This window comes from Orbicella faveolata, unplaced genomic scaffold (genome assembly GCF_042242905.1).
Source record: "Orbicella faveolata isolate gen_17 unplaced genomic scaffold, um_ofav_v1 contig_24, whole genome shotgun sequence".
NCBI classification, from domain to species: Eukaryota; Metazoa; Cnidaria; class Anthozoa; order Scleractinia; family Merulinidae; genus Orbicella; species Orbicella faveolata.
Genome location: NW_028301552.1, coordinates 29,528,121 through 29,539,507, shown reverse-complemented (window position 1 = coordinate 29,539,507; position 11,387 = coordinate 29,528,121). Strand labels below are relative to the sequence as shown.

At 38.3% G+C, this 11,387-nt stretch overlaps 1 long non-coding RNA gene across 3 annotated transcripts; it reads left to right on the top strand.

The window, feature by feature from the left end:
* Positions 1–4,285: 4,285 nt before the first annotated feature.
* Positions 4,286–10,325, top strand: LOC149111232 (uncharacterized). Of its 3 annotated transcripts, XR_016207895.1 has the most exons (3): positions 4,286–4,502; positions 4,894–4,961; positions 8,784–10,325. It is a non-coding gene; the product is annotated as an uncharacterized LOC149111232 (long non-coding RNA). The 3 variants fall into 3 exon arrangements; XR_016207893.1 differs by lacking the exon at positions 4,286–4,502 and having other exon boundaries at positions 4,696–4,961; XR_016207894.1 differs by lacking the exons at positions 4,286–4,502; positions 8,784–10,325 and adding an exon at positions 5,421–5,813 and having other exon boundaries at positions 4,696–4,961.
* Positions 10,326–11,387: the final 1,062 nt, after the last annotated feature.

Genomic DNA, 11,387 nt, shown 5'->3' with positions numbered 1-11,387 from the left:
AATTCCTGGAATTTGAATTTAGTTTTCAAGGGCGCTTGGAGTCTCCATAAAGGTATTCACGCAGCGCTTTCCCCCACCAAGGGAAGTGCAGGGGCAAATCTAAGGCTAACGGGGGGGGGGGGGCTGTGGATTGGATGCCTACCCACCTCTGGAGGAGTAAAACATCAAAAAAGTTGTAAATATTATGGAAGTAATAACGGCAAACACTCTTTACAGATACCTCCTTGTTATTTCTACTTTGTGGAATTACTAGTACGTTGTAACAGTTTTCAATTAGGTTCCAGTTCTTAAATTGCCGCATTTTAGAGGCTGGCCCCTTTGATTTTGCAACCCCAAGATACCAGCCACCCCCTTAAAAAACTCCTGCATCCTCCCCTGAAGTGGGGCTAAGCGCCACCTTACGACCTCAGTGACGTCTGCGAGACCAGATCCCTTGGAAAACAATTGGATTTACCTTAAACCACCAGATGAGATCAATCAGGGTGTGGCTCCATTAAACCCCTGAAAGGCATTATCCTTATAATCCAATACTTTCAATCCCGAAGCCACCAAATCATCATAACGGCATTTATATAACCTGATTGGCCACTGTCTCTTGAGACAAAATGTCATAGTAGGAGCAGTCTACTCACAAACGATCTCGCTGTTAAAAATCTGATACCTGAGCTGTACACTTCTAGCATTACGAACCTGTGAGGAAGCCGTATGTTTGTTACTAATGAATTGAGTGAGTGAGTGAGTGAGGGAGGGAGGGAGGGAGGGAGGGAGGGAGGGAGGGATTGACAGGGATGCTCGTTAGAATATTTCTGGGCGTGACTCGAGCTTCTTTTTTTCTTTTTTTTCTTTTTTTTGACCCCTGAAAGATTCCACTTAAAACAGAATATGCTCAATTGCCAGCAGCTGTTTAGGGAGGGAGTACGAGCTAGTAGACGGGATTCGAGAGAGCAGCGCAGCGGAAATCGAGCCTAAAAGCGGAATAAGAGCAATTTTTTTCTCATTTCTTCGAGTGCACCCTAAAAGATACCTTGACCGCTAAAAAATAGTGGTGTTTCGTCAATTACTCAAAGTGAGACCAGAATCTTTGATTTACACCCCTATGCGAGACGATAAGCATCCCCGACTTTTTCATATGGAAAACCCCCTCCACTTCCCCCCCTCCCCCCCGGGACCAGAAGTTCCTTACGGCAAAGTCATATAGGGTACTTTTCGCACCGATTCTATAACAACTATTATCACTCCAACAATTAAGCTAACTGATAGAGTCGCTGCTAAACTCCCAGGTGCAGTTTTCCATTCACTGCCGCTGGACGTGCCTGACGTGTCTCCGTCGACTGCTGTTAACCTTGTAACCGGCCATTGCCCTAAAGAAGTGTCTTGTGTCACTTCGTCACCAGGGGACATTCCTGAAATTGATAACGTAATACTGTATATATCAATACCAAGAATTCAATTCTAGTAAAGCTTGTTCCCACACCCGTCAGCGGACGAGAACTGTACTCGAAAATACGAACCCGCCGCTCGGTTACTCAACCTCTATGGTTTGGAAGAAGCAAACTCTCTTTAAGCTTCCTATAACCCCCCAGATGAGGTGACTGGCAATGATTTAAAGAGGATTAATATATGATAATGGTACCAATCGAAAGCCCGATCATTTTGGTCATCTTCTTGACATCAGTCACCTTAACAACAGCGTACGTTTACCAAAACACCTTAAATTTTGCCATAAGCGCTTAAACGAGTTCTCTCACGGTTTGATCATCTTAAAAAGTTGAACCTAAATTGTTTAAGTTCGTCGTTTGTAATCCGTGTTAATCCTAACTCTCCATCCTTAACCATCCTTGTTTCTTTATGGCTTATTGTTATCTAGCTCTTTGGTGTTTTTCTACCTTAGTAAACTACTATTTTCAGGTTTTCTTTACTTTAAACGCAATTTTGAATGTGGCCAAAACAGTTGCGGATCCAGACCATGAGCGGGGTGGGGGAGCGGGGGTAAGGGGGGGGGGGGGGGCGGCAGTTTGTTTTCTTGACCTTTCGGGTTTTCTTCCTTCTGTAATTTTTTCCTTTTTAACCCAAAATAAGAGGGGCGGGGGGGCCCCGGGCCCCTTCCCGAGATCCGCCACTGCAAAATGACTTTAACTCAAAACAACATGACTGAGCTCCTTTAGTAAAACTCAGAAACGAGACCGATGATCTCCATTTTTCTTTTCCACCTTACTGATTTTCAGGAAGTCTTCAGAGCAAATTTCGTATTTTTCGCCACTCTCCCTCCAATCCCAAAATGGCATTGCATAATCTTCGTCGCCCGTCAGTTCTTGCAAGGCTCTTTCCCAAGCGAGCAAGCGAGCAAGTACAAGCGTTGCCAGGCAAGACCGTGTTCCTAATGGCTGCGTAATAGTGCATCCAGACGAACAGATCGCGTATTGTCACCTTCGTGAACAGAAGAGTGGGATCACTTCCTTGTTTACGTCCTGGTAGAAGGCCGTTGTCAGCAAATAATCGCTGTCTACAAATCCGGACATGTTCATATACATCATATACTTGTCTCACTCGTTAGGTATATAATAAGCGATACATTCCATCTGAACGGTACTTAAATCACCAAAATCGTTCCACAATATAAGATGACTCTCTTAGGTCAGATTAAAGTCAACAATTTTAAGTGATCTTAAATTGTTAGCAGGTTTTAATACACAATTTCAGAAGTAAAAGAAAGTTTTAAACTTCTAATTGCTAAAAAAGTTAAGAATACTTGGCGATAAATCACGAAATATTTTGGCAACAGAAACGGCTTTAGATTTTAGCGGGCCGTACAGTGGATTACGGCCCGCTAAATTGACCAATCACAGCGCGCGTACTAACTGAGAAATATAACAAGGAGAATTAACATCGCAAAAATGATTTTTTTTTAACAGCTTGGTGAAATTTTCGAGATCTGCGTGCCGTGGCGGCCATCCATGTGTCCGTTATCGACTGTGAATATTAGGGACCCTACGCATACATGTATACGACGGCGACGGCAAGGACGACGCCTATCAAAAGGTGTGTTTGTTTTCTTTGGAATTTAGCATTTACGTACATCCATTCAGTGTGTTTGTCGGTATTAAAACTTGGCCGTGCTGAATATGCTACGAATGTGTTCAGTTCCAAATAGAATTACGAAAAATTAGCCGTAGTGGGTCCCGTTGTCAAAAAACTTGGAAATTGGTCATTTCACGTTGTTGATTTGCAGAGGACGTAATTCGACGGCAAAGAAATGTACCAAGAATTACAATGCACGTGCACAGCCATTGTTCTGCTCATTAAACCTTTTGTTTGGTGACGTTCTCGTTGCCGTTGCCATCATGTTTTGTGTAAGGTCCTTATTGGCCAGTGAGCGCACGCCTTTGTTGTTAACCGCGCCATCCGCGCGGCCTAGTGTGCGGAGCGCGGTTCTTAAAATTAGAAACGCCTTTTTTGACGCTTATTTCCGGCGGAAGTGGGAAGAAAATTTAAATGTTGGGTTTTGAGTTTCTTGTGTTGTAATATTAGGAACGGACCATTTTTTTTTTTTTTTTTTGATAGGAGAGGTGTGCAATTTTTTGGGGCATGAAATTTTTTCTCACTTTTGGGTTGTACAGGATTTTTTTTTGATGGACAAAAGCTTGTGTAGGACTTTTTATTAAATTAACAGGACCAGCCTCGTTCAGGGCAAGGGCGGATGAATTTCAACCCTCAAACGTGATAAATAAATCAGATATTTTCCTACTCAAATACATATTGACAAGTGGCAAAGAAGTCACTAATTATCTCGCGCAAGTTGTACCGCAGCAATACGAGCTAGATGAGTCGACTAGAATAGGGCAGAAGTTGAAACAACAAGGAAAGAACAAGGGTTTAGGTTTGAATGTTATTATGCTTTGATTCAATTCGGTTTCCAATGCAAACTTTCGCCTAAAAAAGCCAAAATCGATTAATTTTCTCAAGAGATCACTGAGATCTACTTTCAATCTCCGGCCAAACTATCTACGGCGAAACGACTAGGAAGAAGATCATCGAATCTCCCGATTTTTCTCTGCTTTTAGAACAGAATATAAGTTGTCAGACTAATTGCAGGAACGTGTTGATTTTGGACACATATTCACCCATATTCCTTCGCATATAAGTTAAATCTAAACATCCCGCCCTTATTATAACGAGAAGACGAACCAAGGCAAATGATTGCATTTAAATTAGCCATTTGGTGTGTGGCTGCAAAACGTTTGCAAATTTAAATTGCAAATTATACATGTGCTAAAACATTTGCTGCGTTGAGTCGTTCGGTCGAGCATCTACCTTCCACGTTCAAGAATTCATCTGGCAGAAATTAAATTTTCAACGCCTGTAGCCAGTTCTAGGAACAAGAATCAAACTTCATTTGGGCCGGACTGTCCTTTCATTTGGAGCTGTTCGACACACAAATACCTGAAACAAGAAATGACTTCAAGCAAACCTTGCAAGCACGTGCTTTGAGTGAGCTTGCCATGGTAAGAACTGTACACAAAATCAATGTATTTTGTAGTGGTAAGCTGACCTTTTTGATTATAAATAGATGGTAAACATTCGAAACAATTAGGCATTTTCGAATAGTAGGTACCTTTTCGCCACTTATTAGTGAACTTTGGCAGTTTAGAACCTCTGACTATCGAAGTATTCATCCGTCCGATGGTGATATTTTTTTTATATAGAAAACTCGCAAAGGACTGATAAAATTATTGAGTTCTTATTCTCTGAAGTGGATTTTGGTACTCGCGCAATTGCATTGCACAGTGCCTAAACCTTCTTTTTTCAACGCAACGAAATGACATGTTCGAAGTATGTGTTATTATCAACAAGAAAAGCCTTTATACTTTTTAAACTATTTCATCCCTTTTCCAGGGCAAATGGAAGTGGCAATGAAGCGGTCGGGGATTCTGGTGATGTGATCCTTGACAAGATTACTTCGGGTAATTACTTGAACTTTTAGTCTTAAGCTCGAAGTTTGTATTCTCCTCACGAGTTACCATACATTTCTTCTAGTGCTAGTTTTGAGGATTTTATGTGCGCCAAGACGATTCCTAAATTTAATGATTTGACTTACTCTCATCACATACACATTGTACCTTCATAAGATTCAATGATATTGATAAAAATACAAACATTGTAAAGCAATAACATGGCCTTGATGAACTTGAGAAGAAAATTATTCAGGTAGTTTTGAAATTTAGGTCCCATATCAGTGTTACAAATCGAAACTTGCAGCTTGCAGAAAACAACAGATTAAAATTGGTTCAGACATCTCATTCTTGTTGCTGTTTGTGCTGGTGCACATTAACGTGTGTTTTTACTTCTGCAAGTCTTTGTACTGAGTTATTAAGTGTAGTTCTGATGTATTTACTGAACGTGCTTCCTTATCCACTTTGTAGATTGGTATTGTTATGGCTCCTCAGGATTTAAGCGGATGAAATAAAGATCACAGATGCCGTTCTGATTAAAATTTAAAAGGTGAGCCTGTTTATCAACATAAACATTCTTGTTCTTCGGCCATTTCCGTTTCAGAAGTTACAGTGGTTACAAGCACTACTAATAGACAACGCATGATCTAAAAAGCTTAACTGCATTAACTTGATGCTTCGTATGTTACAACAGACATCTTCAGAAGTGACGTTTATAACCATAACAAATAAAAAAATAACCGAAAAAGAAAGAAAGAAAAAAAAGAAAAAAAACAGGTACTGGTAACAAGCTTAAAATAGTCATGACAAAATTGATACTTCCCGTGTCCTCGCTACTGGAAAGTCTGACTTGCATTGTAAAATTAAAGAACGCTATTGATCAGAGACTTAAAACCCTCACTTAATGAAAACGTTGGCAGTGAGAAGCTGTTTCTCTTTTAAAAAATTTCTACCGGAATTATCAACTACCGGAAGTAATAGTTTTGTTATTAATTTTTAGCTTGTCACCAGTGCTCCGTTTTACTTTTAAATTTATAATTTTTTTTTTGTTATAGTTATAACCGTCACTTCTGAAGTATCTTTTGTAACATAATGTTTGTAACCGCTGTTTGTTTTCTTTTCCTTCTGAGTTTATCAACCTTTTATTACCTGTTTTATTTATCTGGGGTAAGAGTTCACGATAAACAAAACCTCGATATCTAGCGGCACGTATTTGCAAGGATAAAAAAAAAATCAGTTCTGCTCTAAAAGGGTGAATATTATCTAGATTTTATTGCTGGCTTTTGATAGGACAATGTTTGTAAGGCGGTTGTTACTACCCAAGAAGACTTGTTCGAGACAATTCATTTCTCCAAGTCAAAGGACAACTGCTATCGAACTTAATCTCATTTCTCGCAGGCCCTCATCATAGTATTAACGAATATAATGAAACATTGTCGCTGACGCGTTTGACTGTGATTGTTATCTCCCCTCCGGATCTGGGTGACCTTGAACGACCTTCGAAGGGCGCACGCGCCACAGCCGCCATGTTGGTTTCTATTGTGATGCGAATTAGCACGTGATTTCGGCGAGGTAAACAAATTTCAATTTCAAACAGATTCTACTCTTAGTATTTATGGTTTGCATCCAACCCCGAGATATGTCAAAGGCGTGGCGACCATGCTGGATGACACAAGCAAAAGCAGCGAGTTGAAGATCGTTTCTTTATCGGCGTCGACAAAACCTGGATCGGACCGGACCGGACCGGATCACGGACCGGATCGCGGACCGGATCACGGATCGGATCACGGATCGGATCACGGATCGGATCAAGGAAAAAAAATTCAAAATTCAAAATTCAAGATTCAAAATTCAAAATTTTGTTGAGCAAATTACACTAGAGTGACTACTGTGAGCAGAACGTTTTATTTAATTCAGCTGTGATATTCCTTTATTCTTTTATAATATCAAGCCAACTGGGAGCTGGTCACAGATGAATATTTTTCAGGCTGTTGGGTTTTGATTGCGATGATCAATTATGTCTTCATATCTTTCTCCGCAGTTCAGATAAATGATATTTCGTATATTCGCTTGCATCAAAGGTAAACTGTCATGAAACGAGTCAGCATGGTAATAATAGGACGAACGTATGAATCGAAACACAAAAACTAAAGACACTAAAAAAATTAAACACCTGATGATTTCAAACAATTTCCGGTCCGTTTCTGAGACAGGTCTATACTTTTACAAGATGTGAGTATGGAATGCGATATTTCGTACTGGAATAAAATGAAACAAACCATTTGTATTTCAAGGAAATATAGCTGTTTCACAAAAAATTATAGGAATAACATCGATAGTGTGAACGATAACGCAACCCGAGAATAAACAACATTTTAGGAGTTACGTCACGAGTTTTAGAGTCATTTTTAGGGTCGTAAAGAGTTGCCTTTATGTGGAATAAAACCTAAAATGATCGTGTTCTAGGATAGAAAGCACTTAAGAGGCAAGAACAAATCAAAACGGAATGAGGATCGTTAAGGATGGCAAAGATTAACGAGGACTGCAAATGACGAACTTGAAAAACTAGGCTAGTTTTTTCAAGATGCGCAAATCGTGACGTAGCTCCTCTAAAGCAAGTCATGTCCCTAAGCTTTCGTACGTAAGCTTTCTCATTAACTGTAACGCTAACTGTAACGCTCACATCTGACACGAAAAAGTAGCCGAGAATTAGCTACTGATACTAACAGCAATTTCAAAAACGAGAATGGGAGGTTCACCCAAGCTTTGAGCCAACTAACGTTCAAATATAACTACATCTGCCTGTTCATTACAATTTAAATTTGGCCTAAATTAGGCGCTTATGTGGCTTTTTAAATGACCTCTTGTCATTCTCTGTAATTAACATGTCATTGCGTCAAATTCGGGATTCTTATTTTTATTTAACATATTTTAGTTTTCTACTTTTATTTTTTATTTATTATGATCTTATAAACGATTTGATTGTTTTTTTTCTTTAAAACTTCTTTTTTTTTCTGTGATCCGATCCGTGATCCGATCCGTGATCCGATCCGTGATCCGATCCGCGATCCGGTCCGTGATCCGATCCGGTCCGATCCTGGTTTTGTCGACTCCGTTTCTTTATGACAGCCAATATGGCGTCGATGACGTCACGTGACAAAGTAAAACGGGAATCCTGATTAGTTTTAACAACGGCTTCGTGTTTACAGTATTATAATAAAAAAATCACTCAAAGTCAAACTTGGGTCGCTTTTGCAGCGAAAAGCCCTAAAGATAAACGATTTGGGAGTTGACAATTTTATACAGAATTGTCTGTTGATTTCCTAAATATCAAGAGTGCACATTTGATAACCTGTCGTGAACACATCACAATTGCTAATAAAATGCAAATTGTTTTGCCACAGACAAGTACACTCGCAATAAATTACCGTTGATTTCTTTCTGGCGTAGCAAATTACTGAGCAGATCTTTGTGTGCATATTTAACATATTTATTGTGATTGTCAGTGAAGAGCAGATCAGTTATTTCGGCTGACGCAAATAATTGATCTGACAGCTCAGGGAAGCGATCTGCCATTTTTCATCAGAAGAGCGTGGTTTCAGTTCGCATCACTGGCAGAAATTTATTTGCAACAAAACACATCTAGACGATACTGCAAATGAGCAGACCATCATTTGTTAGCAGTAATTTACAGGTCACGTAGTGAGCTCTCGGCCAATGAAAAGGAAGAAAAATGCACCGAATGATAACATTATTTCTCTAGTCAACAATATACATTTAGTCAAAGAAGTGTTTATCTGTTCTTTTCTTATTTTCTTTTGTGACTCCTTGCAGCTGATTCTGATGGACTCTCTGACTCTTATGGACGCCAGATGCATGCTAACATGAAGAAGATTCTGGATAGGTGAAGGGCAATAGTTGAGATACTTATGTCGTTAAAAACCATGACTGATCGACGTTCAATTTCTCCTCACAGAATCAGTTTATTGTGAAGCAGAATAGTGACGAAACATCTGCATCTCGACTCTCTTGATGTATGGCCGAATTTTCACAACTGTTGGCTAAAGAAAAGTATAGGTGTTAGGAAAGAGAATTTATACCTTGAACTCGAGACTGAACGGTTTGAATAAACGCGGATCCATGTTATTGAAACCACAACCTAAAAACGATTGCTTTTGCTGGCAGAAAGAAGTAGAAAGAAATTCACGTTTGCTTGTCAGTACCGAAGTCGGCTGAAATTATCTTCAATCTCGCCTTATTTCGCTGTTTCGTTATCATCAGTCGAAGCTCAGAATCGTTCAACAAATCACTCAAATTTTGAACACTAAAAGTTCAATAGTATTTTCCGTGTCCTTTGAATTTGTAAAATTGATTTGTTTGGCTGAACGTGCAACTAAATTATATTTTTTACGGTTTTTTCGGACAGGGGGGAGAAAGGAAGAATTGTTTATTTAAAAATTTTCGTTCGCTTATTTACCACGCATTCAGTTTAAATTGTGTTGAATGTCGCCAAATTTCGCTGTTTGATTGGTCAAATTGGACATGTCCTTAATTAATTAAACAGAAAATCGTTTTCATCGGCAAATGCTGGCGTATAATTTGCATTTTCAGTGTTGTTTCGATTTATAACAAGGGTTTTTTGCTGACCATGCAACTCGGATTATTTTGGAGTCTACCGCGAAATCAAAATGAATTGTCTGGAATCTCGCCCGATTTCGCCGTTTGTACCTTCAAAATTCGACGTGTACTGAACTACACAGGAATTTTTTTTTTCATGAGAAAATATTTCAAGCTAAAAGCTAGTCTACCAATCGTTTATTCCGAGTGGTTTCAATTTATAACATGGGTCCGCCCTTTAATTTGTAGCCAATACATCTAAAACTTTTAAGAAATAGTTTTTGGAAAGAGGCTACCAAGTAAGTCAACAGAAAATTATTTTCAAAACCAGAGTAAAATATGTACCCCAAACTGTAAAACGGCAGCGAGCCAGTTTTGAAGTTATTTCAATGCTACTAGTAGCTTCAACAGACTTGCTATATATTCGTTCGTAAAAAAAATTGCTAGTCTGTAGTCTTAGTTTCAGTTACTGATTGACAATTCGTGATTAGATTTTGCCACAATTTCATTTATGATGATAGTTGTCATAATTTTGGACCTTTCACACTTAGACTTTTCTATTTCGCCTCAGTAGTTCTTTTATTTTTTACTTAATGACCCTTCTAATTACCGCAAATAATTTTCAGACTTGCAAAGTAGTTTAAGTAAAATGTATAATTGCATTAGCTGTAAACAAGTTTGCCTTAATAAGACTTGTACATGTAAATTAAGTTGATGGTACAAAAAATTAAACACTTTACAAGTAATGTTTGTTTTATTGTCCTTTTGTCTTTAATTTTACAAAAGAAATTTAAAAAAATATTGCGCTTTTAAAAGGGGCCTGGAAACTAGTCGGAATGTAGGCTATCTCTTTTACTATATTTTAACTATGTAGGGTTGCTAAAATGAAAAAAAATAATCTGCACTTTTGAACAGAGTCTAGCCAGAAATCAAGCATATACTTTGACTTTTGATGGGAGAAATCCGTTGCACAAGGCAATGTTTTTCCCGCCAAAGGACTTGTATATTTTTGACTCAAAACATGAAACCATTCAAAAGCGCAGACTTTTTTTTTCTAAGAACAATTTTCCCGCCAAAAGACTTAGTTCTTTTTCCAACTTTTTGGTTCCTTTTAAAAGCACAATGTCTTTAATCAAGAAAAATTTTCCCGCCAAAAGACTTAGCTTTTTTTCTTTCCACGATTTTCCCAGTGGCTTTGAAAGCGCAAATTTTTAAACCGAAACAAGTTTCCCGACCTCTTTCTTGTTCGCTTTCCAGAGTTAAATCTAAGAAAATTTTGTAGACGTTTTCCTTGACCACTTGAAAAAGCACAATTTTTTCCGGACTTTTTCTACTAAAAGCGACTTTATTACAATCTGCTTTGCCTTGCTTCGCTCTTTGGTGATTCCAGTGAACTTTGTCTTCGAATCTGGAAGGAAAAATCAAAATACAAATAAGTAAATTGTGAAGCATTCTGTCTGTAAATACTGTTTTAAATCAAACAGACAAGTTACAAGAAATATATCGATATCAGCTTGGCAACATTCAAACCCATTCAATACTAGCATTTCATGTATAGTTTCGTAATAGATTTACAACAATATCTTGAACATTTGTGCAAAATTTCTTAGTTATTTTATCAGACTGACCTAACGCATTAGGTAATTTTGTGAATTTGGTGACTTTAAAAGAGCAATGACTTTAATCAAGAAAATTTTTCCCGCCAAAAATCTTTTTTTCCACTGTTCTTGGTTCCCATTAAAAGAGCAATGACTTTAATCAAGAAAAATTTTCCGGCGAAAAGACTTAGTTTCTTTTTCCAACCATTTAAATGCGCAATGA